The sequence below is a fragment of the Pleurodeles waltl genome, chromosome 6 (genome assembly GCF_031143425.1).
Source record: "Pleurodeles waltl isolate 20211129_DDA chromosome 6, aPleWal1.hap1.20221129, whole genome shotgun sequence".
NCBI classification, from domain to species: domain Eukaryota; kingdom Metazoa; phylum Chordata; class Amphibia; order Caudata; family Salamandridae; genus Pleurodeles; species Pleurodeles waltl.
In genome coordinates this window covers 1,154,623,282-1,154,647,465 of record NC_090445.1, presented here as the reverse complement: position 1 = coordinate 1,154,647,465, position 24,184 = coordinate 1,154,623,282, and the positions used below count along the sequence as shown (strand labels likewise).

Sequence of the window (24,184 nt, the reverse complement as noted above, 5' to 3'; positions counted from 1 at the left end):
GCTAGGTGGCACAACTTGTGCCTTGCTCACTACAATTGCCCAAATAGTATATGACTGAAGTCAATGTACCCTACCTCTTCATTTGAAAAGCTGAGAAATGTAGTACCTGAAGTGAGGCCCTCGAACCCAGGCTTCCAGGTGAGATGACCTCGGGAGAGGATCTGCAGAGGTACCTTCCTAACCCCTTATGGGACCACTGCTCGACAATATATCATGCTGAACAGCAAGGGTATCCTTCGCCCTGCCGTGCAGTCTGTTCGAGACCCTGAAAATGGCAATGCTGTAGCTACACTGTATAGATGTGTGGTAGAAGTTATGTACGTTTTAGCACCAGAGGAGGGGCCTGGGTATCGTTGGGCCTGGGTATCGTTAAACTTTGAGCGACTATGATTGGTGAGACGGTGAAATTCCTTGCGCGTGTCTGAATGAGTCAGATTGGCGATGATGTCAGTAATATCACACCTCATCCCTGAATGTTTTTCCTTGCAGAAATACCTGGATAGGACCATGGCTCCACTCACACCACCCCCACTGCTGACGTCCATTGGATAGACAAGTTCAAGGATAGCTAAGAGCTGGAGAGGGGGATTCTGGTCACAGTAGCTTCTAAGTCCATGGTTAGTATTTGCCTCTTGTCTTGTTTGTTACAGCAAGGAGAGACTTCAACACCATTTAATTTCTAAGCAAGTCACAAATCTCTTTTCACTAATGTAGTACTACAGTAGTACCGAGTGTCCAAGTGCTCAAGTTTGTTAATCAAAAAAAACTTTGAGATCATCCAATAGACAATCGAGTGGAAATTTTAAGGATGTCTTTTGGTCTGGTGTTAGCCAAGGTGTTTTGATTTTGCTAATTTTTTGTATAATATATGTAATTATATAAGTAGCTTTCAATCAGCCCTTTTGATTCATTGACCTTTTAATGTGTCACTCACCATTTCCTTCTGCCTGCTACTGCATACGCTAGGTGGCAGGGGGTCAGTCCATTTCAGCCATTGGCTAATCTCACTGAGAGGGACAACATTCTGTCATTTCAAAAAATAATTATTCAACACACAAAGTGCCCTTTAATGGCAGGGAATACTACTCAATATGTGCTGAGATAAAAAATACGTTTTGCTTCTAGTCAGTCTTGTTTTTTAATTGATGAAGGCCCGGCAGCTTCCCCAACATTAAAGCTTTGCAAAAAAACATAACAAAACAAGTACTGTCAGAGCCAAAAGCCTGACAGCCACCACCAGAATTCGCTCTGCCAACGTTTGTTCACTTTGTATGTTTTACTTTGCAAATGTTGTCGCTGCCTTTAAATTATTTTTTCAAATATGTATCAATATTCCAATAAAAGGCCGCTAGATGGCACCTCCGTGCTATGAACTGCTTGTAAAAACACTGCACTGACGCAGGATCATAAAGATGCGACAATCTAAAATTAACTGCGCTTTTCTTTGCATCTCAGCAGTTTAAGAAACGATGCTTGACTCCTGTTTGTGCGAGAAGGTTATGTACAAAACCGAGACTTGATGAGGATGCTGTTAGCCACTATTGGAAACGACTTTGCCGTATCACCTCTATTCCACACGATCGATTTTTTAGCTAAGGGTGGGCGCGTATATAGCCAAAGAAACAAAAAAGATGAAAATGCACTATAAACAGCGGTGCATTTAAAAGAGGGAAAAAAGTATGGGAACAGTGATTCTGAGTAAAATGTGGAAGGGGGCGGAGGGGCTCCTGGGGGAGGAATCAAAGGTGTGGCTAACAAGAACAACATATTCTCTAACTAATTTGTTGTTCTTTCATCTTCAGGTAACTGCATATAAAATAACATACACCTTAAATGAAAAAGAAATGCAAGTTAAAGTAATCAGTGAGAGGTGCAGCATTTTATTTTGTGAAACCTCTCTTGATTAATGCAATCCCTGAAGATGTTTGTGTATGTAACCAGAAAGCATCAGAATTGAATTGTGGTTGGTGCAGTGGGGAATTGTGATGTGTTTTTAATGTTAATGAGGTCCCAGCATGTGACAGAAAGTACTCAGAGTATGTTCATCATTATTTTAAACTTACATTACACACAGTAGATGATAGGCTGCTGCAAATTGGACATGAAGATTTAGGTTTAAGATAAAAAAGTACTTTTAAAATATAGATCTGAGTGGCATGCAGACTGTACCAAGTGCAAACATTTATTATAGCTGTCCATTAAAACTCCTCACTCCACAGTTTATCAAATGACCTTACACTACCTTTCAAAAAGAATAGTTTTTGTGTGACTCCATGCATTAAAGCCAATACCGGGTTTCAAGTAGCCTTCCCATTTGCAGATTAACCATATGCTTACATTTACATAGCGCCATTATCCCATGGACCCCCGCTTAACCCCCAAATTGCCCTTGCAAATAATAATGTAAACCTTGACTGTAAACTGTTGAAATAAGATCAGGACACCACAAATTTAGATGGAGAACACTTGGCTGCAGGTTTATTATTCCATATGTAGGCAAGACAAAATCGGGTTACTTTATGATTAAAATCAGCATTCTGGTTAATGTCGGGCGACTTCAATCTCGGCTTATTCCACAACCCCAGTGAGGATCACATCCAAACAGTTGTAAGAATGCCCACCCAAACCCTCCCAAAAAAACTTAGGAAAGATAAAATAGGGGAGAGTTTCATACGCACCTGTGAATTAGTAGGCCTCTTCGCGCTAAACGGACGGAAGTGACCGGATATTCCACCGGCATGGACAAGATTCTCTGGGAAGTCTGTCTCCTATCTAGACTACACTTTGGTGTCCCCTGCTTTATATAAGTTAGTAAACACCTTTACCATCATGGACCGCACGGAAAGCGACCACAAACCACAGGTATTTGGGATTTGTGCATCACCGCAAAAACCGGAGAAAGTGGCAGCCCTAAACGGGACACTAGGCACTGAAAATCTAAAGCGACTCAAATGGTCCTCTGACACCATTGAAAAAACAAGCAGAAGAGGCCCTACGGAAGCTAGAATCAACTATCACAAGTGGGGCAAAGTTGACAACAGTCTGGGAGAACTTTGCCCTCAACCTCATAAAAAAAGATTCCTTAAGTAACACGAGAAAGGGAGCACAATTGAATCACCGCCAAAGTTCACTTTTACCGCTGCCAGTGCGCAAAAGGAAAGCAGCAATAGGTAAATTATTAAGGTCACTGTGTAAATGCCCAGATAATGGATCAATATTGACCGCCCTTAGAGAGCAAAGGAAAATGTATAAAAGGGATCTATGGACCTTTAAAAAAGGCCAACAGGAGGTCCTGTGGGCCAAACTACATTTTGCGACCAAAACATCTGACTCCAAAAGATTCTGGAAAATCATCAATACAATAGACAACGGTGCAAAAGCAGGCAATAACGCAAACATAACAGAGGAAGTATGGGTATCCCATTTAAAGTCACATCTAAAAGAATTGACCATCGAAGAAGGCCCCCAAATGCAGTCACATATAATTGGTGGGGATCCCAACACCCCTGAACCTTTGAAATTTACGGCACCAGAACTATTAAAAATCATTGGAAAGTCACGAATGGACTGTGCCCCTGGTCCCAATGGCTTACCGCAAGCACTATTTAAACAAGACACGGAAAGATGGGCCAATTTCCTGGCAGCAATGTTTAATGACGTGATCACAACAGGCATTGTCCCGGCATCCTAGAAAGGCTCAATAATCCACCCCATATATAAGGGTGGGAGCGCGCTCTCCCCAAGCAACTACAGACTAATCGCTCTTTTAGACGTTGACCTCAAGTACTTTTCCTGCTGTGTGCTAAAACATCTAGAAGCCTGGATTACAGAGAACAATATTCTACCCTTTAATCAAACCGGGTTCACCAAGCACCAAGGAACATTAACAAATCTTATGGGGCTAGGCTTGATCATAAACAGAGCAAAAACAAAGGGGACTCCAACTTATTTATGTTTTGTTGACTTTAAAGCTGCTTTTGACTGTGTCTCCCGTGGCAAAATGTGGGCCAAATTACTACAGTGGGGGCTGCCACACTCTATTTTAAATGCCATCAAAATGTTATACTCTGATACTTGGGTAAAGGTTAAATTGGGGGAAGGCTCTCACCTATCCAGGGCAGTCAAAACAACAGTGGGGGTGAAGCAAGGCTGTGTATTGGCTCCAACACTCTTCAACCTGTACATAGCAGATCTCCCCGCCAAGTTAAATGGTCACTCATCCCACTCTCCATCACTGGGCGGTCAACAAGTATCCAACCTACTATATGCAGATGACCTACTACTAATCAGTAATACCAGAATAGGCATGCAGAAATTGTTAAAGGCATTAGAAGAATACTCAGGTTCTAATGATTTAGAAATGAATCATAAAAAATCTAAAACGATTACCTTAAACCACAGGCCAACCACCCAAGGTAAATGGCATATGAATGGGAAAACCCTAGAGGAAGTAACATCATACAGATACCTAGGATTGGTGGTGGATGCTAGAGTTAATTACATGCCACAAAAAGAGGCTATAAAAAACAAGACGCAGGCCCTTACTTACGCCTTTTGCAAGCTAGCAATTTCAATCTGTGTTCATGCTCTGAACCCATTAAAAGCAGTAATGAGAGCGAAGCTACTTCCAACTATCACCTATGGGACCGAAATAATGAGGGGGATGGAAGTAGCTCTTCTGGATAAACTTCTGATAAAAACCTATAAGCACGTTTTTCGGCTGCCCGGACGTGCATCGCCAGCCCAGGTCAGATTGGAATTTATGCTGGTCAAACAGTTGTTAGCCCGACCGGCAGCATACATTAAATGCTGCTACAAACTGAGCCGCGCTTCAAAAGGGTCTTTAGCCAATCTAGTCTGTCAGGAAATTATCCTAGAAAGAGGGAACCCCAACTACATAAGGTATCTAGAAAAAGTAAGAATCTTTTGAACTTAGATGAGGTATGGAACCAGTCTCTACCCATCCCCGTTTTCAATAAAGCAGTGAATAAAGCAAGTAAATTACAGAGCTTGCTAGAAGATAAGATCTCATTGGCCAAAAGGGAGCATAGTTGGTTGATTGTTAACTCCTACAAAACATTTAAAGAATCACCACTTATGGCTGGCCCCTACTCACGGAAAATCAAGCAATCCTTTCTCAGACTTAGGCTGGGTGAAGTCCCTACTTTAGACCTCACGCCAAAATGGAAGAAGGAGTGGCAAGTAGGCTCCCAGGAGTGCCGTCTCTGTCATCTAGCAGATGAAAACTTGATGCATGTGGTCTGCATTTGCCCAGCGCTGGCGGCCGAAAGGAGACTCTTACTAAAAAAATAATTTAACGGTTTAAAAATTAGATCATGCAGACAAGCATTAATTGCAGCCTTTAACCCTCGAAATTCAATTTTTGGAAATTTTCACTCTAAAAACCACAGCCTCTCGAAATAACCAACTCAGAGGGAGGGCGGAAACGATAGCGAAATCCCTATAACCCGCTTTGAACATCTTAGAGAATGGAAGGCTCCTAGGTAGTCCATTGGGTTGTTTAGCTTGTGTCATAATAAAGTCTGGTACCAACAACCAGACTTAAGTAGGGGTAAATAAAATCGATAGAAGGTCTCTTCCCACTTTGCCCTATTTTTACCAATGCCTCATTGGGTTACTGTTTATATTTCTTTGTGGAAGGAAACTTCATATATGATTTCATTTTAAACACAAGATTTTATTTGGCGCTGTATTTTTTCTTACCTTCAATAAGATTGTTTTGTTGCCTATTATCAATGCCTTATAGCACTAGTATGTTTTTTTCTTAAAATTTTTATGTGGAAGGAAATTTTACTTACCATTTCACCCTAAGCCAAAGAACTGTAATTGTCTTTTTGAACTAAAATTGTTCTGTTATTGTTTAGGTGGAAGGAAAAGTTTTATGGTTTTAATTAACTAATAAACTTGTTATTATCAGTGGGTTACTTTACGGGTAATTCAGGACGGCCAGCGGACTAATCCACCAATGCTGACCAGCCACCTGATTGGCCAACGAGCACCTGGACTACCCATCATCGAACGCTCTACCTTTTGGAGTCTTCCACCCTGTGGACCCCTTAGAGTTGAACTCACGCCAGTGGTGGAGTGGTACAGGGCAAGCCCCCAGTTGCTCAGGTTTACAACTGCCTGTGGGACTATTGGGTCGCCGTTGATTTTGTTTGGGTTTCTGCCGCGAGGGCTCATGAGAAGTTGGCCTGGAACACTCTTTGGTGCTCCCTACTTGGCTGATTTCTGCACCAAAGTCCTTTGCATCGCCCCAGGAAACTCCGCCTGCAACACAAAACAGTAAAACTACTATGCCCATTTAAAATCAGACATAACTTCCTGAAGACATAAGGACAGGGTGGATGTTGCTGAAAGAGACCACAAAAAGACGAAGTGGGGCTGCAGACACCGGGTATTTATTGCCCCTACCCCGGAAGTGACCACTGCCTACCTGGCGGTTGGTTTGGCCACTTGCCAACCAGCTAGATCCCCCCCAAACCAGGGGGAATTGTGAGGGGGCAAGGGAATACAGCACTAACCCCCTGTCTGTAAAAGAGAGCATGCTGCATACGGCGCAGGCAGTCACGTTCATTCAGGCAGCAGAAACCCTGGCAAGAAGGCTTTTTTCTTGTTCATCTGTCTGTCCCTCCCTTGGATCTACTGCACAGCAGACTCTCTCCCCTTCCACTTCAGCAGAGTCTTCTCAAATGTTGGTTTTAACCATCCATGGAGAATAGCCTTTTAACATGAAGTAGGGGAGCTGTTTGTGCCAAATTTTAAAAGTATGGGCAAATTTTGCCCCCTCAGATCCCTCCTACTTAGACCTCTGACTACAAAGAGGAAAACAATACATGTGAAGATAATAAGCTGCCCTATTAGACTTTACAACTATGTGGATAACAGATTTTGCCAACACACATTTTATCCCACCGACACCAGTTAGTTGTCCCACTAACTCAAAGCACACACAAAAGCATTTGCAAGGCAAGTAGATCTGGCCTTGGTCACCAGCCTTTTGATTTTGTCAATGGCTTTTGCAAAACCTGCAAAACCTGATTGTTAGAAAAGCTTCCAGGTCTTCTGCAATCTGAAATAATAAATGGCTAAAAGTAAAAATATATTTTGGTGTCCAAAAGCACACATTGCCATTATAGTTCCTGGAACGTAACATAACTATATAGAGTGTGGATGTGCTCACCCACAGTGAAGTAAGCTAATGCTGAAATGGGCTTACTCACCATGTTGTACACTGTTTGTGACAGAAGAAAATTGTGAATTACACAATAGAAGACAAATTGATGAAGAGGGCTGGCTGAAAGCCCCTTTAAGTAAATTTCTTATACATATAATAGTAAAATCAAATTGTTTCTGTTAACACTAGACCGTAAAAGTATGTAATGTAACTAAAAGCATGAGAGAGAAGGCCAAGTGGTGTTAGAACCCCAAAAGGAGCAGTACTGCTCAACAAACTATTTGAAATCTGGAGGAAGCGGACTTGCACCCATGTAATGCCTTTTTCTTGGAGACAAAGAACGTCAAATCAGTTAGCCAGGGTTCTGATGTTTGCTTATGCCAAGAGTTTCAGAGTCATAACATTTTTTTTGTGTGGAAATGATCAGTTCCTGAAAGGTAAACAGATTTATTACTCTGCATAGAGCCTAAATGATCACCCCAATTTAATAAGCAAAGGAGGGGCCACATTAATCTCCACAACAACAGTTAGGCTTAAATGTACAAATACATCTTCACAGAGATTTGAAACTACATCATATCATTCAGAAAACTCAAGGCTTTATAACAGCTAAGGGTGGGTAGAATCTTTCATTCCACCTGCAGAATTGGCAGAATTTTGGTAACTCCGTGTAACTCTTTAACACTGAGTTTTGACCAAATTCTGTAATTCTGTTAATCTCTGTGTGCTGAAATTTGTCTCCCAAAAGGCTCCGGTAAATAAGAGCTGGCATGCGAGGATTTGCATCTCCCAGCGCAATTTTCTAATGTGGGCAGTCATGGTCAGAGGGCTGCAGCTCAAGTAGATTTGCTGCCACTCAAGTGAGTGAACTCTAATGACTGTATGCTCTTGCACAATGAATGTTGCCAGAACTCAGCGGAAGCTTGTGGAGATTTTTATGTCTCTTTAGTGAATTCTGTGGAGTGAAACTCTGTGAGTTCCCCCTACCCCTAATAACAGTCCCAACAATTAGCATCCTTTCCTTCAATACCTCCTGATGATTCATTTCTGCTGAGTTAGCCAGATAATTTATGTCCAAAATTTCTAAAGAGAATAGCATGTAAGTCTTCTAGCTGTATATGCAAGCCTTCCAATTCAACATAATCGCAAACCAGGCTGACTAGAATTCAGTAGCTAAGAGAAAAAGCATTTGCCATGCAATAGGTCTCGCATTTACTTGAGTTGGAGCTATAGACATTGTAAATGCATAACTGGACTTTTTTTCGCAACATCGATTGGTCAACCCTGCTGCATATTTTGGTCCTTTCAGCCATATTCCTCCAGTGGCCCTGCATATAACTAAATGGCTAGTAGGCCTTCTGGAATATTTTTTTAAGCAAGGCCCTTAAAACACAAACTACTCTCAGGTGCAAAGCATATTTACTTGGTAGTTGGTACAGGCGACATTGCCGTTGGGGCAACGAATAAATAATTGCACTCCAAGAATGCACACTTACTGGATCACTGTCCCTTTACTGTAGTGTGGGGAGTTGAACAAAGCGCCCATAATTTTTCACGCGCTTGAGGAGAGCCACCACACATGATATTAATGATCCTAAGTCAGACTTGAACTGAAATATTAGTTATAAAATATTGACCATTGTACAGCATAATGAACTGTAAGCTATCCTCTGGGTTAGTTTTATAAATACATGCACCCACAGCTCAAGTTTCACAGACTCAAACATGTGTAGGTCATCTAGTCAGGTTTCTGCTTTGTATTCACAGCTTGCATCATGTTGTAGGAATAAAACTAGAAGTCCCAGAATGCAAAGCAGAAACATAAACTGAATGAGCGAATTACTCATCGAACTAGGGAGCTGGACAATTCTACAAATACTACTCCAAAGGCTGGTTTCCAGCTTATATCACGTTATGAAAATAAAACTACAAGTCCCAGAAAGAATATGCGTGCTGCAAGTTACGTGTATGTGACGGGCTGGCCGGAACCCGCCTGCACACAAGACTGACTTGTGCTGCAGCTGCCTGTGGTGCACCGGAACACCACAGGACAACCTCCAATGAGCAGCGGGTTTCGGAATCCACGCGGGAAGGAGGCGGGATAAAGAGGTCGGCATCAGCAGAGGGAGCGGAGGAGGAGAAGGACGTGGGATGAAACGGAGACGAGGAGAGACGAGACAACGAGGAAAAGGAAGATGAGGAGGCCGATCCAGACCATAGGATTTTGGTGACGGGAGAGTGGTTTCTCCCCAAGCGGGGAGAAGAGAACAACGAAACGGAGAACAGAGGTCGGAACACCGCGCCGACCCGGGAAGACGGATCTCAGAATCCTGCCACACTTCTGGGGGAGCATGGCATAGCCAGGTGTGTGGGGGATACCGCTGTGAGGGAAGGGAGGACGGGTGGAGTAGATACGAAGGGAAAAGGGGTTGTGGGTGGAGGGTGGAAACCAGAAAGGACAAACAAGACACAGCACTGGGACTTTAAAGTCTGCTATTACTGGTGGGAGGGGAAAAAGGGGCATTGTCTAAGACAAAACACATATATGAATAACGAAGTAAAAAAGCCACAAAAGAATAAAACGAAGGAGAGCATACACCATTAGACAACAGGGCCACAGAGGCATGAGAATAGGAAGACAGAGGAAGACAGGAGAAGAGTAAGGAACAAACCACTGGCAGGAAGGGATAGAAAAGAGAAGACGAACAGACCAGGAGGAAACAGGATAAGAAAGGATAGAGACCAGGAAAGAAAGAACAATAATCAGAAGTGTGAAAGCCAGGAACAGATAGAGAAGGGGAAAACACAACGAGCGGAACAAACCACTTACCAGTATCTTTCTGCTTCTCTTCACATGCGTTTCCCGGGAGGCCTAAGAGACAGAGGGAACCAAGAAGAAGAATAAAGACCAGGAACTTACATAGTGACGTCAGACAAAGACAAGAAGAAACAAAAGAGGAAAAACACCAACCTCACCGGCACAATTCCAGGTATTTCGCAATAAATATAACCTACCTGTTTGACAACCGTATCCTGTGAGGTTATGGCCCCGTGGTTCACTACAGTCTACTAAGCAGATCAGAGTGCATATAATGTAAAAATGTCAAAATAACTCTGGCGATTAATGTTTTTTGAAAAGAGAACGTACTTTTGTCCATTGGAAGTTTCGACTCATTATGAGGCAGCGCAGAGGGTAAATGTTCTTTCTGGAGAGAGAATGTACTTTTCTCTAGTGGAAGTTTAAACTCGTTATAAGGTAACGCAGAGGGTTAACATGCCTGCTGCAAAGACTGTGCGCTAGACAAATCACAAAGTGCATATAATGTAAAAATGTCAAAATAACTCTTGTGATTTATGTTCTTTCAGGAAAGAGAAAGTACTTTTGTCCAGTGGAAGCTTGGAGTCATCATAAGGTAACGCACAAGGTTAATATGCCTGCTGCAAAGAACGTGTTCTAAGCAGATCAGAGTGCATATAATGTAAAACCGATACCGCCGATCGAGTTCGCGCTCTGAGCGCTGTGTGAGCTGTGGCAGCCAAGAGAATGTACTTTTATCTAGTGGAAGCTTGAAGTCATAATATGGTAGCGCACAGGGTTAATGTGCCTGCTGCAAAGAACGTGTACTAGGCAAATCACAAAGTGCATGTAATATAAAAATATCAAAATAACTCTGGCGATTTATGTTCTTTCTGGAGAGACAGAGCGTACTTTTGTCTAGTGGAAGCTTGAAGTCATCATAAGGTGGCGCACAGGAATAATACCCCTGCAGCAAAGAATGTGTACCAAGCAGATCAGAGTGCATTGTAAAAACTATACAGTCGATCAAGTTTGTGCTGTGAGCGCTGTGAGCACCATGGCAGCCAAGAGAACTTACTTTTGTCTAGTGGATGCTTGGAGTCATAATAAGGTAGCTTACAGGAATAATACACCTGCTGCAAAGAACATGTATCAGCAGATCAGAGTGCATATAATGTAAAAACAATACCATTGGCCGAGTTCGCGCTTTGAGCACTCAGAGCACATTAGCAGCCACGAAGCGCAGATAAAAGAAAAAAGTAGTTCGCCATCGCTGAAGTATATTGGCAATCGTGCAATTATCCCTGTAACAGGATCAGTGTTCAAGGCGGTAACTAAACAGCCTCAAGGTGGGACAAATGTAGAGCATTTACCAATCACATCAAGTGATTTTTTAAAGGCAAGCCCATGAACAAATTAAAGTGATAGGCGTGAGGTGGGTGTGGTTAAAAGCCCACAATACTTACAACAGGTCAAAGCGCTTGCACGCTCGACCTAAAAAGGAAGCAAAATTCACAGTACAATTTAAGAATGCCCAGGTGGTGGGCAAAGTATCTTATTTTTTTTGGTTTTTGTCACTTCTTTTACAACATCAGGGTTTAACTCACAACAAGAGAAAGAAGGGGAAACATGGGTGAAAGATGGTGGAAGAGAAAGATTGGAAAACAGTGACTAAGGGTGAAAGCAGAAATGAAAAAGCTGCTTCAAGAGTGAGAAGTAGAAACAGGAAGTGTATATTAATGAAAGACGCATGAGGTGCATTCAAAGTTAGGCATCCTTGGTATTGCACTGATGACTGCTCCTAAGAAGCACGGAACCAGGTGAATAAACGGACAAGATCAGAAATCACAATTCACCTCACTGTTCTTAAAACATTCTTTTCTAATTGCCAGTCCCTAAAGCCCCTTACTACAAGACCACAATCAAGAAGGCAGCCAACAGAAGCACGCCCTCTCCAAGACAGTGAAGCGCTGCAACAATTCAATCCTTTACTCGGATCCACAGGCCTTTTTTTAGTCGACAGGTGGAGTGCTCTGCACCTCTTCGCAAAGAAGATCAACAAAATCAGATCTAACATCGTTACTACTTCCATGGCCATCCACTATTGTCTCATCACAAAATTGACTTCATTCAATCCACTCTTGCACATGAATCTTTTTAAAAACACAAACTTTCCCAAGGCAATCTCCAGTGATGAAGGCAGCCTTTCTCCTTCTTGCATCATCTTGCTCTCAGAGAGGCTATTACACCCCATCTCCACATTTAATGCATCCCTAAGCCAAGAAACATTCCATTTGCCCTTAAGATGGTTCAGATGCTTCCTGTAATAACACAAATATCTGTGGACCCTGCTCCCTTCACCTACATTGATCCTATTTCCCATCATCCATGCATTGAGAAAATCATTGACAAAACAGTTTCATCCTAGCTACAGGATTACGTCAGTAAAAATAATCTTCTATAGAACTACCAATCAGGCTTTGGACTATGCTGTAGGACAGAGTCTGCCACGTTCCTCATAGCCTACAATGCCTTCCTGAAGACCAAGATAGTTTGGTACTAACTCTGCCTCATGAAGAACGTGAATCAGAAAACGTGACTTCAGAACAACTGTACAAGTGTTAGCCCTCCCCTATCTGGGCAGAGGTAGTGCTTTGCTCAGGGGTCTATATAACACCAGCTTAGCCTACCTGGAAGGTATCCTACATAGAATGATAGAGTTCATTAAGTGCTTGGAGAAATTCAACCACATCACCCCTCTCTTCCTCTAGCCCGAATAATCTTCAAGACCAGCTGCATCACTATAAAACCATAAGAGCATGATCCCAATTTACCTGGCAAATAGACTAATTACATCAGGGGGACTCCAGACCAGGAGTATATATCTGACCAGAATGGTGACAAAACATTGCATGAAGGAAAAAAACAGGAGGCAAGCCTTCCTGTTCATGCTTCTTGGATACATTTTTTAAGTATTTCCACAAGATAATATTGTCTTTGTGATTTAATCAGGTTTCCCTCATCCTCATCCTAGTATGGTACATTCCACTCAACCATCCTAGCAAATAACGGTCAACGTCAACAGATTTGTTCATTGCTGTTGGCTTTTGAATTAATGTGTGCAGGCTTATACTCATTGTTCTACGATGATCTGCCATTTATGAAGTGGTTGAAATGCTGTTAACAACTTCAGCTATCAAGACAAAAATAATCCCAATTTTTTGCATTGTATTTATAGATATATAAAGAAATTAATAGACATTGTCTCACTTATACTTTGCAAAGTACATAGTCAAACGTTGTTTTATATTTATGTTGCCTTTGAATTATATTGTTTATACTTTGACACTGTGTGATTACCTATTTCTATCAAACACATTACTACCATATCGCGTTTTGATGCTGTTCCAAATGTAGATATTAATTATACAGACCTAAATTACTTGGCAATGAACTACCATTAGCAAAACCTGTAAGGCTGTTGTGTGTGTTAACATTAGACAATAGTATGATTGATTTGAACTTGCTATGTGATTAAATCAGTTGGCAATATTACCTCATGGAAATATTGTTGCGACAATTATCATATCTTTGTTTCCCAAAGCTTTAAATATCAGCTTATGTTACTTCTAATCTAGGACATGGAACAGCATCCATATTGACAGTTGGTTGTGAGACAAATATTGCGGACAAAAGTATCACACAAAAATATTGAGATCACAAATACTGACTTTACATGTTTTGTATGGAACTCACAAATATTGGCAACAGAAATATAGAAAAAACACATTTTTGTCATAAGGTAGCTAAGTATATCAAATTATGTTCATTATATACAATATTAATTTTAAAGCATATATTAACTTTAAAAACATTTCAAGAAATATAATACAAAATATACATATAAACATGTTTATCCTACAACCATAAAACTAAAATGTATACTTTAACATAATCTAATAATAAATATAATATTTTAACAGTCCAAAAGACTGGCACGTCCTGCATGTCTTCAGATCGCCAATGGATACAAACAGCGAGTGTATCATTGTCACAGGAACAAACTGTGATAGTCGGCGTTCCTCACCCAAAGATGCACACAGGACACCTACCTTTTGCCTTTGAATGGCTCTTAATTTGACAGATCACATCATGCACCCATTTTTAGGTCGAGTGTAAGCGTACAATCTTTTGTATATTTTTAAGTATACTTCTCTGTGGGCTTCTAGCTATTTCATTTGTTAACTTCAGTGTCATTTAAAAATCCTTACTTGCTAGTGGTCAGTGCCTCTTTGTCCCTCCTTCTTTTGTGTAGGAGCAGGGACCAACTACTGTATAATTATGCTTAGTCCTGTTTATCTGGTCTGTAGAGAACCTTTTTTATGCTTTGTTTCCTGCTCCTGTCTAGGGAAGCATACCTTTTCATTTGCAGAACATTATTCCTCTGAGCTTAGCTGTAAACAAGGCTATAAATCAGGCTGTTATCTTGGTCACATTTGGTCTTTGTGGGCTCCCTGCACCCTCTCTCAGTTACCTGGCTCCCTCACTTGCTTAGCTTAGATTTTCTCTACCAAGTGTGCCTGCCTGTGTGCTGAAAGGGCCAGTGCCAGGAATCCCACACACGCTGTCTGCCAGAGCACCTCAGTTCTTGCAGTCAGTACACTCTTCTGCTCCAGTACAGGGACCTAGGGTGCAGCTCCATCAGTGCACTGCACTTCAGACCCTCCAAGCCCTCAGCCATGCCAATGCCAAGAACCCCACAAGTGCTGTCCACAATAGCACCTCATTTCTTGCAGTCAGAACACTCTGCTGCTGCAGTACTGGGACCTCGGGCACATCTCCATCAGTGCACAGCAGTTCACACACTCCTAGCCCTCAGCTGTGCCTGTGCCAGGAACTCCGTATGTGCTGACTAGCAGAGCACCTCAGGTCTTGCAGTCAGTACACTCTGCTGCTCTAGTACTAGGATCTCGAGTGCAGCTCCATCAGTGCACCGCAGTTCACACACTCCCAGCCCTCAGCCGTGCCAGGAACCCCACACATGCTGTCTGGCAGAGCACCTCAGTTCTTGCAGTCAGTACTCTGCTGACCCATTACTGGGGCTTCGCGCACAGCTCCATCAGTGTACCTCTGTTCACACACTCCAATCCCCTCAGCCTTGCCTGTGCAACCCCACACATGCTGTCTGCCAGAACACCTCAGTTCTTACAGTCAGTATACACTGACCCCAAAGAGCAAAACACAGCTCATTAAGTGCACCTCAAGTCTAACATCCAATGCCACTGCTGATGGGAACCACCACAGATCTGCCAGAATCCATCAATTCTAACATTCATTGCACATTTTTACTCATTACTAAGGCTCACACTCACGCCCTTCAGGACTCCTCGCTTCTGTGGTTCAGAAGCAATGCCACTCCTCTACTGGGCCCCATTTGCAGCTTCACCAGGGCACCTCCAAGCTAACAGTCTGCAACACTGGCATGCCAAAAGTAAGTTCCGCGCATAGCTACATTAACGTACTTCACTTCTGACCTGTTGTGCATGTTTCTGTTCCAGTACTGCAGCCCACATACAACTCTTTCAGTGCACCTCAACTTTAACCAGCAGCACCCCATTATTCCAATACCAGGAATTACACAGTGCTCCGCCTCTTATTCATCACCCACTGCCTTTCTGTTATTGCAGCACTGCGCTGAGACACAGCTCTGTATATACCCCCAATTGTGACCTGATCTGAAGCCCCCCAATATTGCTGTATTGGGGTTCACATAGAACTCTGCTAAAGCACCTCCTGCTGTTCTGCAGTGCCCCCTGCTGTTCCACCCTCTGACTTCTGTTTGAGGACTTGGGGGAGCCAATTAAATCTATTCTTAGTTCCCATCTTTATTTGAGAGGATCTGTTTCACCTATCTCACTCCGTTCTTTCCTTTACTCTGTTTACTCTCAATGTTTTACTTCTTCCCCACTTTTCTCTTTTTAGGTCTTAAAATCCTCAGGTTAACAGTTTCGCTCCTTCTTTCAACTGTTTATTTCTACTCCTCTCCCTTTTTTAATTCCCTCTCCCTCTTGCTACCTCCTCTTTCAAACTTGCAAAAACTTGATTATTTCTTTCCTTGTTTCATTGCTGTCTTTTTTCTTCATCAGGCGTTCATTCTTTCACTATTTTTAGGTCAAGCGCACAAGCACTCTTACGTGTTGTAATCTATCTGTGGGCTTTTAACCAATCCTACCGCACGCCCATAACTATCACTCGTTCATGGGCTTGCCTTTCAAAAATCCTTTGTTATCATCGGTAAATGCTTTACGTTTATCCCTCCCTGAGGTAGTTTCGTTACTGCTTTGGCCATCGACCCTGCTACTTGGATAATTGCATGTCTGCCGATACGTTCGACTACAAACAAACTTCTTTTTCTTATTGTGTCTCTCCTTTGCACTGACGCACATGGCGGCCGTGGCTCATGGAATTGGCTTGGTTATGTCAACTGTTTTGCTTTTCATTTTTTAATTTATGTGGCAAGAAAAGTCCAGTTAAGAATTTACAACGCTAATAGCTCCAACTTGAGCGAACACGAGACCCATTGCATTGCAAATGCTTGTTGTGCTTAGCATTTCTTCTGGAAATTAATTCTGCTGATATTAACTATAGGATATCTGCTTCTATAATATTTCATGTCCTAATGATGACCCCTAACTATAAAGGGTCAAAACGATATCTACGAATAGGGCAATTGCAACTTTTCATAATTACTACCTTTACTGTCCTATTGACAATGTATAAGCAGTGCAATTAATTATTAAATAACTATTGTCCCATGACCAACTTGCAACATACTTGCTGTATTATCTTTTTTAACCTTCCACTGTCTGGTCACAGGGTTACCAAGCACTTTTGATGCAGTAAATGCTTTAGCACTTGCAAAGTTTCTTCATTTTATAATTGATGTATCATGGCCATTTTCTGTTGTTTACATTTGTTCCTCAGCCAGAAGGAACTTCTATTGCATATGTATCTGTTTGTCATGGGTCCAGGTTTTTTTTAAGTGCTGTTTCTGTTTAAGCAAAGCAACTGACATTCTCTAAAAATGCAAGTAATGGTTACTGCTGCAGTTATTACTTTTAGGTTTTTAATCAAACTTAATTAACCTGCAGTGCTGTCTGTTTCTGTGATTATTCCAAATGTCAGTAAATTATTGTGGCATTTTTGCTGACTTGCATCCTGGCAGTCCAAGTTGCGATCATTACTAAACTATTCTTTCTTAGCCTGTGTAAAGTGATCTATTGCCAGATGTGGTTCATTATGTTTTGGCATGGTGGCACATTAACACCAGAGAAGATTTTTTTATTAAGTTCTGGGATTAGCTCGGAATGGGCGGTCATTTCAATTTGAGATTTACATGTTATATGATTGTTTCCATAAGAAGCTAAGATGAAAGATAAGAGCTAGATTAAAAAATGATGGTGTACCTGTTCGTAAGGTTCAGGGAGCACACCCACGTATGATATGGCCACTAATATCAGATTTAGTAAACCAACAGCCCCCACTGGGGGTCATGGAAGGGTGGGACAGGACCCCCCCATCACCCCAAGGGAGGTTTACACCTTACTAAATCTGTTTTTGTTACTGCCCCTAGAGTGCCCGGTGTCACAACAGTACATCTGTCATTACTACTGCTTTAGATGTGGGTGCAAGAGCTCAAACTGAGGAAGCTTCTCCCAGAAGTACATCCTTTGGTGTAGTTTCAGAATCACAAATTTATATAGAATGCACCCCCAAAGAGATAAATGTAGAAAGAAAAGGCAAATCCAGGGAACCTTTAAGGGAGACCATTTATCTACACTTCATATATATATATATATGTACAATGATACCAGCCTTAGGTTCTTGAGTAGGGATGCTGAAATATATGCATGTGAGGTGCATGATAGACTGGGAGAATTGTCTGAAGAGTTTGGAGTCAATCTGAATACTAATCGAGAGTGAAAGAAGAATTTAAGCATGCTGATGGTACAAAATATATTAATAAAAATAAGATCCTCAAGTTGAAAGTGCATGTTAGGGAGTTGGTAGAATCCATTGGAAAGTGGCAGAAAACACAGAATTACAAGGACTGCTAGACGAAGCAGGATGAGAAAAAGAGAAAGAAGGAAGATACAAAAGAGAGCTGGCTTGGATAATACAGAGGTTTGTGCCTTCCCATTGATAGAGTTGCAAGGAGGTGTGTGTGTTCAGGTGGTCTTGAGTTGATGTGATGCTTTTTCATTATAAAATCAGTTTCCAAAATTAAAGGGAGAATCCTGGTGCATTGTAAAAATCTCGAAAGTGCAGTGGGTAGACTTGAATACGGATTTTTAAATTGTGGTCTCCAAGGATTTGGGAGCAGGATGCAAATTGTTCAGAGTTTGGCCTGATAGAGAGCCACAGAGAGAGGCTCAGGCGAACATGCTTTCTCTTTTACTATCATGAAAGGAGTGGACTGACTCAATATAACCGGAAATCCTCAAGAGTCTGACAAGTTGGAGCATGCTTATTATAAGATGTTTTGTGAATTTTCAGACAGCGCACTGGGGTTGAACTGTCCTGAAAGGGAGACTCTTCGTAGGTTCTTGTTTCAGTTTGTACTCGGTTTGCACCTGGAATATAGCTCTTACATACAACAAATTGTGACATATTGATAGTCTAATTCCCTAGAAGAGATTCTTATACATTCAAAGTATTGCTGTGACAATTTGAAGGCAATGCGGAAAAATATTAATTCATGTTGGCACTGACTAAGTTGATTCATAGAGAATGTCAGAATGATCCATTTGTGTCAGATTCGGGATTAATTTCTGTTCCGGGTGCTGCTTCAAGATTGCAGGGAGCTGATTTTCATGGAGGTGGTCAGATGTTACAAACAGGGGATTTTGGTCCACAAGTCAGAGGTCAAGAGATGGCTGCCGACTCGAATGCAGGGATGTACATAAACATGCTAAAGAAGACCACTGCTTGTCGTATTTGTAATGAGGTGGACAACTAGAAGTGTTAATGTAGTCTGAATCCAAATCAAGTGCAAAATGATGGTCAAATGCCAAATATGAATATGATGCTAATAAAAAATATGCAAATGTCATGTAATGCAAAAAAGCCCCAGTGATGTAGCAAAACATGAGAAACAGAAGGTACAGTTTGAATCCAAATACAAACAGCAAGCTTACTAAATATGAACAGGTGATTTTAATAGCAGGAAATGTATCTCTGTAATGTTCTGAACCCTGTTGCTTTTTTGTTAGTTCCAGAGAGTGATTCTGAAAATGGTGTGGTTGACCATGACTGTCTTGATGTTACTGAGATGTGCACCAAGTCGGGACCTAGCGTTCGAGATTTCCCCTTGAAAGTGCCTAGTTTTATTTTTGCTTGTGAATGGCTTTTGTTTAAGAGATTGGCAAGCAATTCTGAGAGCAGCATAGGTGGTGTTGTGGAAGCCTCCTATTTATGCAATGTGACATGCGCACAGGTGACTGAACTGATTGCTCTGACTAGTGCATGTTGCACTTCCAACAGTCTGTCACCATTTGCACCAGCAGTCAATATAGTTTTGGTGTTTTTCATGACTTCTGACAGCTGTGGTCACAGAGGGGTTCCATGACTTCCTCTGGTTGCCCAATAAAGGATTAAAATATGTCATGGAATTACTAGAAACCTTATAGCTGCCTAGAGCGGTATTAGTTGCAAACTGCGCAGCACACAGTAGCATTTTGTTACTGCCCAAAACCGCTATGCAGACGAAATGGCAAGATATTGCGCTCTTGAGGTCTGTACATTTAATCAAGAGAAACCACTTGAATCTCACAATGGTCCTGTTTCAAACAAGTTATAAAGTACAATAAACACTCAAGAAGAATTAAAAGAATTACAGGATAAAGCTCCGGAGATAGAGAAGGAAAGGTGGGTTAGGTTTGGATGTGTAGAGAGTCAGCGTGAGATTTAGTTTTGAGGGATAGGGGACCAGTTTTACCTGATGCTATGCATACAAGCACTTTTACAGTTCTTCTCATGTAGGAAAAGAGCCCATGACCCGCACCTTCAAGAACTACTGGTATAATCCCCGTTTTCATTTCATTGCAGAGACTTTGTGTCACACATTACTTGGCGGCATTTAATTGCAAGCAGGAGGACAGTTGAGACTATTAGCCACATAGAGAGGTCCAATCGTCCTTTTAAACACATGTAGTTGGATTTCATAGAGCTGTCCATCTGCAGATGACTCTGCTATATCCCGGTGGAAGTCTGTCTCTTTTGCCTTTGGGTGGAAGTGTACCAAACAAGAAAGTGTGATAGCCTTTTGCTGGTCAAATTTTTGCTGAGGGAATTGATTCCCCAGTTTGGCCTGCCAGTTTCTTTGGAGTAAGATCGCAGCACATACTTTAACAATGAATTGATGAAATTGTTGTGTGTAGTATTCAAGATCAATCAAAGATTCCACTGCAGTTTCAGCCCAGAGGCTTCTGACATTGTGGAACAGATTAATGGAACTCTGAAATCTAGAATAACAAGGGTGTGTGCATATACCTCTTTGCAATGACGTGATGCTCTTTCCCATGATTTGATAAGCCTTTGAAACACTTCAAATCAAAGGGCTGGATCCTCCCCATATGGGGTGTTGATGGGGAGAGCCATGAGCCTTTTGTTAGTACCTGCAGCTGCACTTGCGAATATAATGAATGATATAGTTGTTGACTATCTCAAAGAATTGGCTGATGTGGCGAGTTCTGTTTCTCATTAGGTTGACTTGTCAAACCCACTTCCAAGACGAGCCGTGTCATGTCTTAGTCCAGGCGACTGGATCCTGATGAAGAAGCATACCAGGAAACCTTGTATGGAACTGCATTACAAAGGACCCTTCCAAATCATCCCTGTGACTAACACTGCTGTAAAGTATGGCACAGTACTACACTGGATTCATGCCTCCCACACGAACAGTTGGAAAAGCTGGTGAGGAAGTGGTGACAACAACCAATGATTCACAGAGTCAAACTTAAGCACCAATTGAACATTCAGAGGGAGGAGGAGATAGCATGCAGGGTTCTCAAACTTAAGTTGTGACAAGTGCAGAGACAGTGATAAATGATGTGAGACTAACAAGAGGAAACCAAGCAGCTGAACACAAGAGTCTGCATGTAAAGTTGGTAAAATGCAGAGGGAAGTGAAGTGGCTGAAAAGTGGGGAGAGACTAGAGCCAATTGAACAGAGTGTTAGTGGCAGTGAACAACCAAAAGTAACAGGAACAAAAAGATAAAGCATTCCAAACCACAGACATTTGGCCCCTCAGTGGATCTAGTTTGATAGAATCTAGATTGACCTGAGAGTCTATGAAACGGAGAATCCTCAAAGGCATTTGTTCAGATGTTAGAATTTCTTGTTTTGCTTCTCAGGTATGCAGATGAAGATATTAGGGCCTATATTTATACTATTTTAGCGTCGCATTTGCGTCATGTTTTGATGCAAAAGCTGCACAAACTTACAAAATACAATTGTATTTTGTAAGTTTGCGCCTCTTTTGAGTCAAAAAGCAGTGCAAATGCGGCGCTAAAAACGTATAACTATGGGCCTAGGTTTCCATAGGTATCCAGCAGTACAATCAATTTTCCCTTTAGATATCCAGATCTAGATTGTGGGTTCCTGATCCTAAGGTTAACTTGAACTAACAAATGTGCAGTGAAAAGGACTGAAAGTGCTGCTGATTTCCACAGTAACCATTAAATAGGTTTCTTTCTTTTTCTTTTTTTACTTTTGATCTGACTTGAGAGAAATCATGTTGTCATCAACACCAAAAATGTGTCGAATTTTATTAGTAGTCACAGTATTTTTCATAGTCATCATAATGATTGGCTTACTATTGTGTTTTCAATCTTCTGTCTAGCATTCTTCAAATGAAACTAGATTTAACAAGGCCTATTTAGATGAGCAACATAAAATTAATATGAAAATATTACACAAAGATAGTTATGAAAGACATTTTTGGACAATGTTTATTGTGGACAATTACCTAAGTATTTTAAAGTTATGAATGCCCACAATTGTTAAATTTGTATGTATCTTTCTGTGTGTACCGCAGATAGTGCCCTGCCCTTTACCTACTCCTTAATCTGTAGTTCAAATATAAATCTGTTTTATCATCAAGATCTCTTTAAGTATTGTTTTTTCAGCTTTTACCTGCTGTACGATGATGTGTCTATTTTTAAAACCTTAAATCCTAATTTAGTGGAAAAGTTGTGGAGACAGTAGGTCATTATATTCGGTTTATCACACAAATTACCATTGCTAGTTTAATGAACTCTAAAACTGCATGTAAACTGAATACAGCTGAGAAAGACTTTATAGAATAATTGAGTCAAAGGAGAACAGAGACTGAGAAGAGGTTAATAAAAGGAGAAAGGGTTGGTTGGGAGAAAGAAGAAGAAACATTAAAAGAGTCATGAATACTTCTAAAACTTCGTCTATATTTTCAAAAGAAGGAATATTTGTGTGCGGTAAGGCAGAAAGATCAGGAGCAAATGCCGTAGATGGTGGGTTAGAGTGATTATGTACAACTTTCAAAATTATGGGTGATCATGGTCCATCAGGAGAACCTGTTATTAGAGGAGGTTTTTATTATGTGCAGGAAAAATGCTTAATTTCAGCTTCCGTGCAATTGGGTAGGTAGTTGTTATTTTACTTTAGTGTTTCCTAAAGTGTATCATGCATCATAGATAAGAGAGCATACGTTCCTGAAAAAGCTAAGTGTAGTGCTTCACAAACAGTTGGTGATATATGCGATGTTGTGATATCTTCCGTAGGGGTAGTTTTAAATGTTTCAAAGGTGAGAAGGCTGTCAAGCTACTAACACATCATCTTTTGCTTTAACCGCAATAAATAATGAGCTTATAGCACTAAAGGCTGTGGTTGGGCAGAACAGGCTTTCTTTAGACATCTCATTAGAAAAAGAGGGCGGTTTCTGCCGCATGCTTCGTGTTCAGCAATGCTGCCCTTATGTACCAGAGACAAGTAATGAAATTAACAAACTCATAAATAACATGACTGACATTTCCCTGCAGATTTCAATTCAATTAAAGTGTGGTTTTCTGTGATTCCCAGAATCACCAGAGGGAGTGATTAGTGAACCTTTTTTTTAATAAACATTAATAAACTCGAAGATGTTATTAACCATATTTATTCACATTTAAATTGGCCACAGGTATAGCTAAGGTAGACCTGCATTTTAAAATGGCTAACATTGAGTAGGATCTTGCTTTGTGACATGTGAACAATTTATATCTAGATTAAACTGGAGTCATAATTAACAAATACAATGTTCTTCTTAAAATTAATGCAAAGTCATTAGAGTAAATTGTTGGTCAATTTCCTTCACGAATGAAAACTATACACAGTTTGGTTGTATTCATTCAAAATTGTTCAGTGCATTATCCAGTGAGTTAAATTATAGGTGGAAACTAGCCCTGAACGTCGCTGTCCTTCAGATCCAGTGTGACGCAATCACATTTTGAACTGACTTCCTCTGTCACAGAGCTTGAACCGCACAAAGTGAATACATTGAGTTTCACACTCTCCAGTCATGACTGTGCACCACACAGTGATGTCAACATAAGAGTACCATGCCTGTAACATACTGAGCTTTGCTTCACTGCAACTCTGATTATAATATTTTAGCTTACTTTAGCACAGCGCACCTCCACCTTACTGTGTGCTGTACATCACTGAAGAATGTAATATTGCCGTAACATTTTACAGTTGGATATTTAACCTGTGCTTACAAAACAAATTGTCACCCCATTCAAAATCCACACCAGGATGTTTCTAATCAAGTTCTAAGTTGTTTTGACTGTTCCTTTCCACTTCTCTCCATTGTAAAGAAGTCATAAAAGGATGCACGCAGGTGCTCGAAAGATACATTGTGTAATCGCCCCAACCACCAACAGATCTTGGCCCCCTGTTGCCACACTCTTTCAGAGATCACTAACACCAGCCCATATAAAATGGCATAGGATAATTCTGATGTTCTGCAGCAAGACACTGAAAGACCAGTAGAATAATCTGTACCTTCATAAGAACTCATTGGAATAATGTAAAAATAACATTTGTGGAGAGTAAGTAAGCACAAAAGCATGGAGAAGGCATACATAACGGGGGAAAAAGTAAGAAGAAAGGAG

The 24,184-nt window shown here is 41.1% G+C and overlaps 1 long non-coding RNA gene across 2 annotated transcripts in view; it reads left to right on the top strand.

Moving 5' to 3' along the window:
• Positions 1-9,333: 9,333 nt before the first annotated feature.
• The window catches only part of LOC138302108 (uncharacterized), a 47,084-nt gene continuing 32,233 nt past the window's right edge, over positions 9,334-24,184 (top strand). Inside the window, exons 1-4 of one of the 2 annotated variants that reach the window (XR_011205278.1) lie at positions 9,334-9,562; positions 10,069-10,188; positions 10,565-10,611; positions 20,761-22,339. This is a non-coding gene — a long non-coding RNA (uncharacterized lncRNA). Of the gene's footprint in view, positions 9,563-10,068; positions 10,189-10,564; positions 10,612-20,760; positions 22,340-24,184 lie in introns of those variants that run through there. The other variant, XR_011205279.1, reaches the window with a different exon arrangement.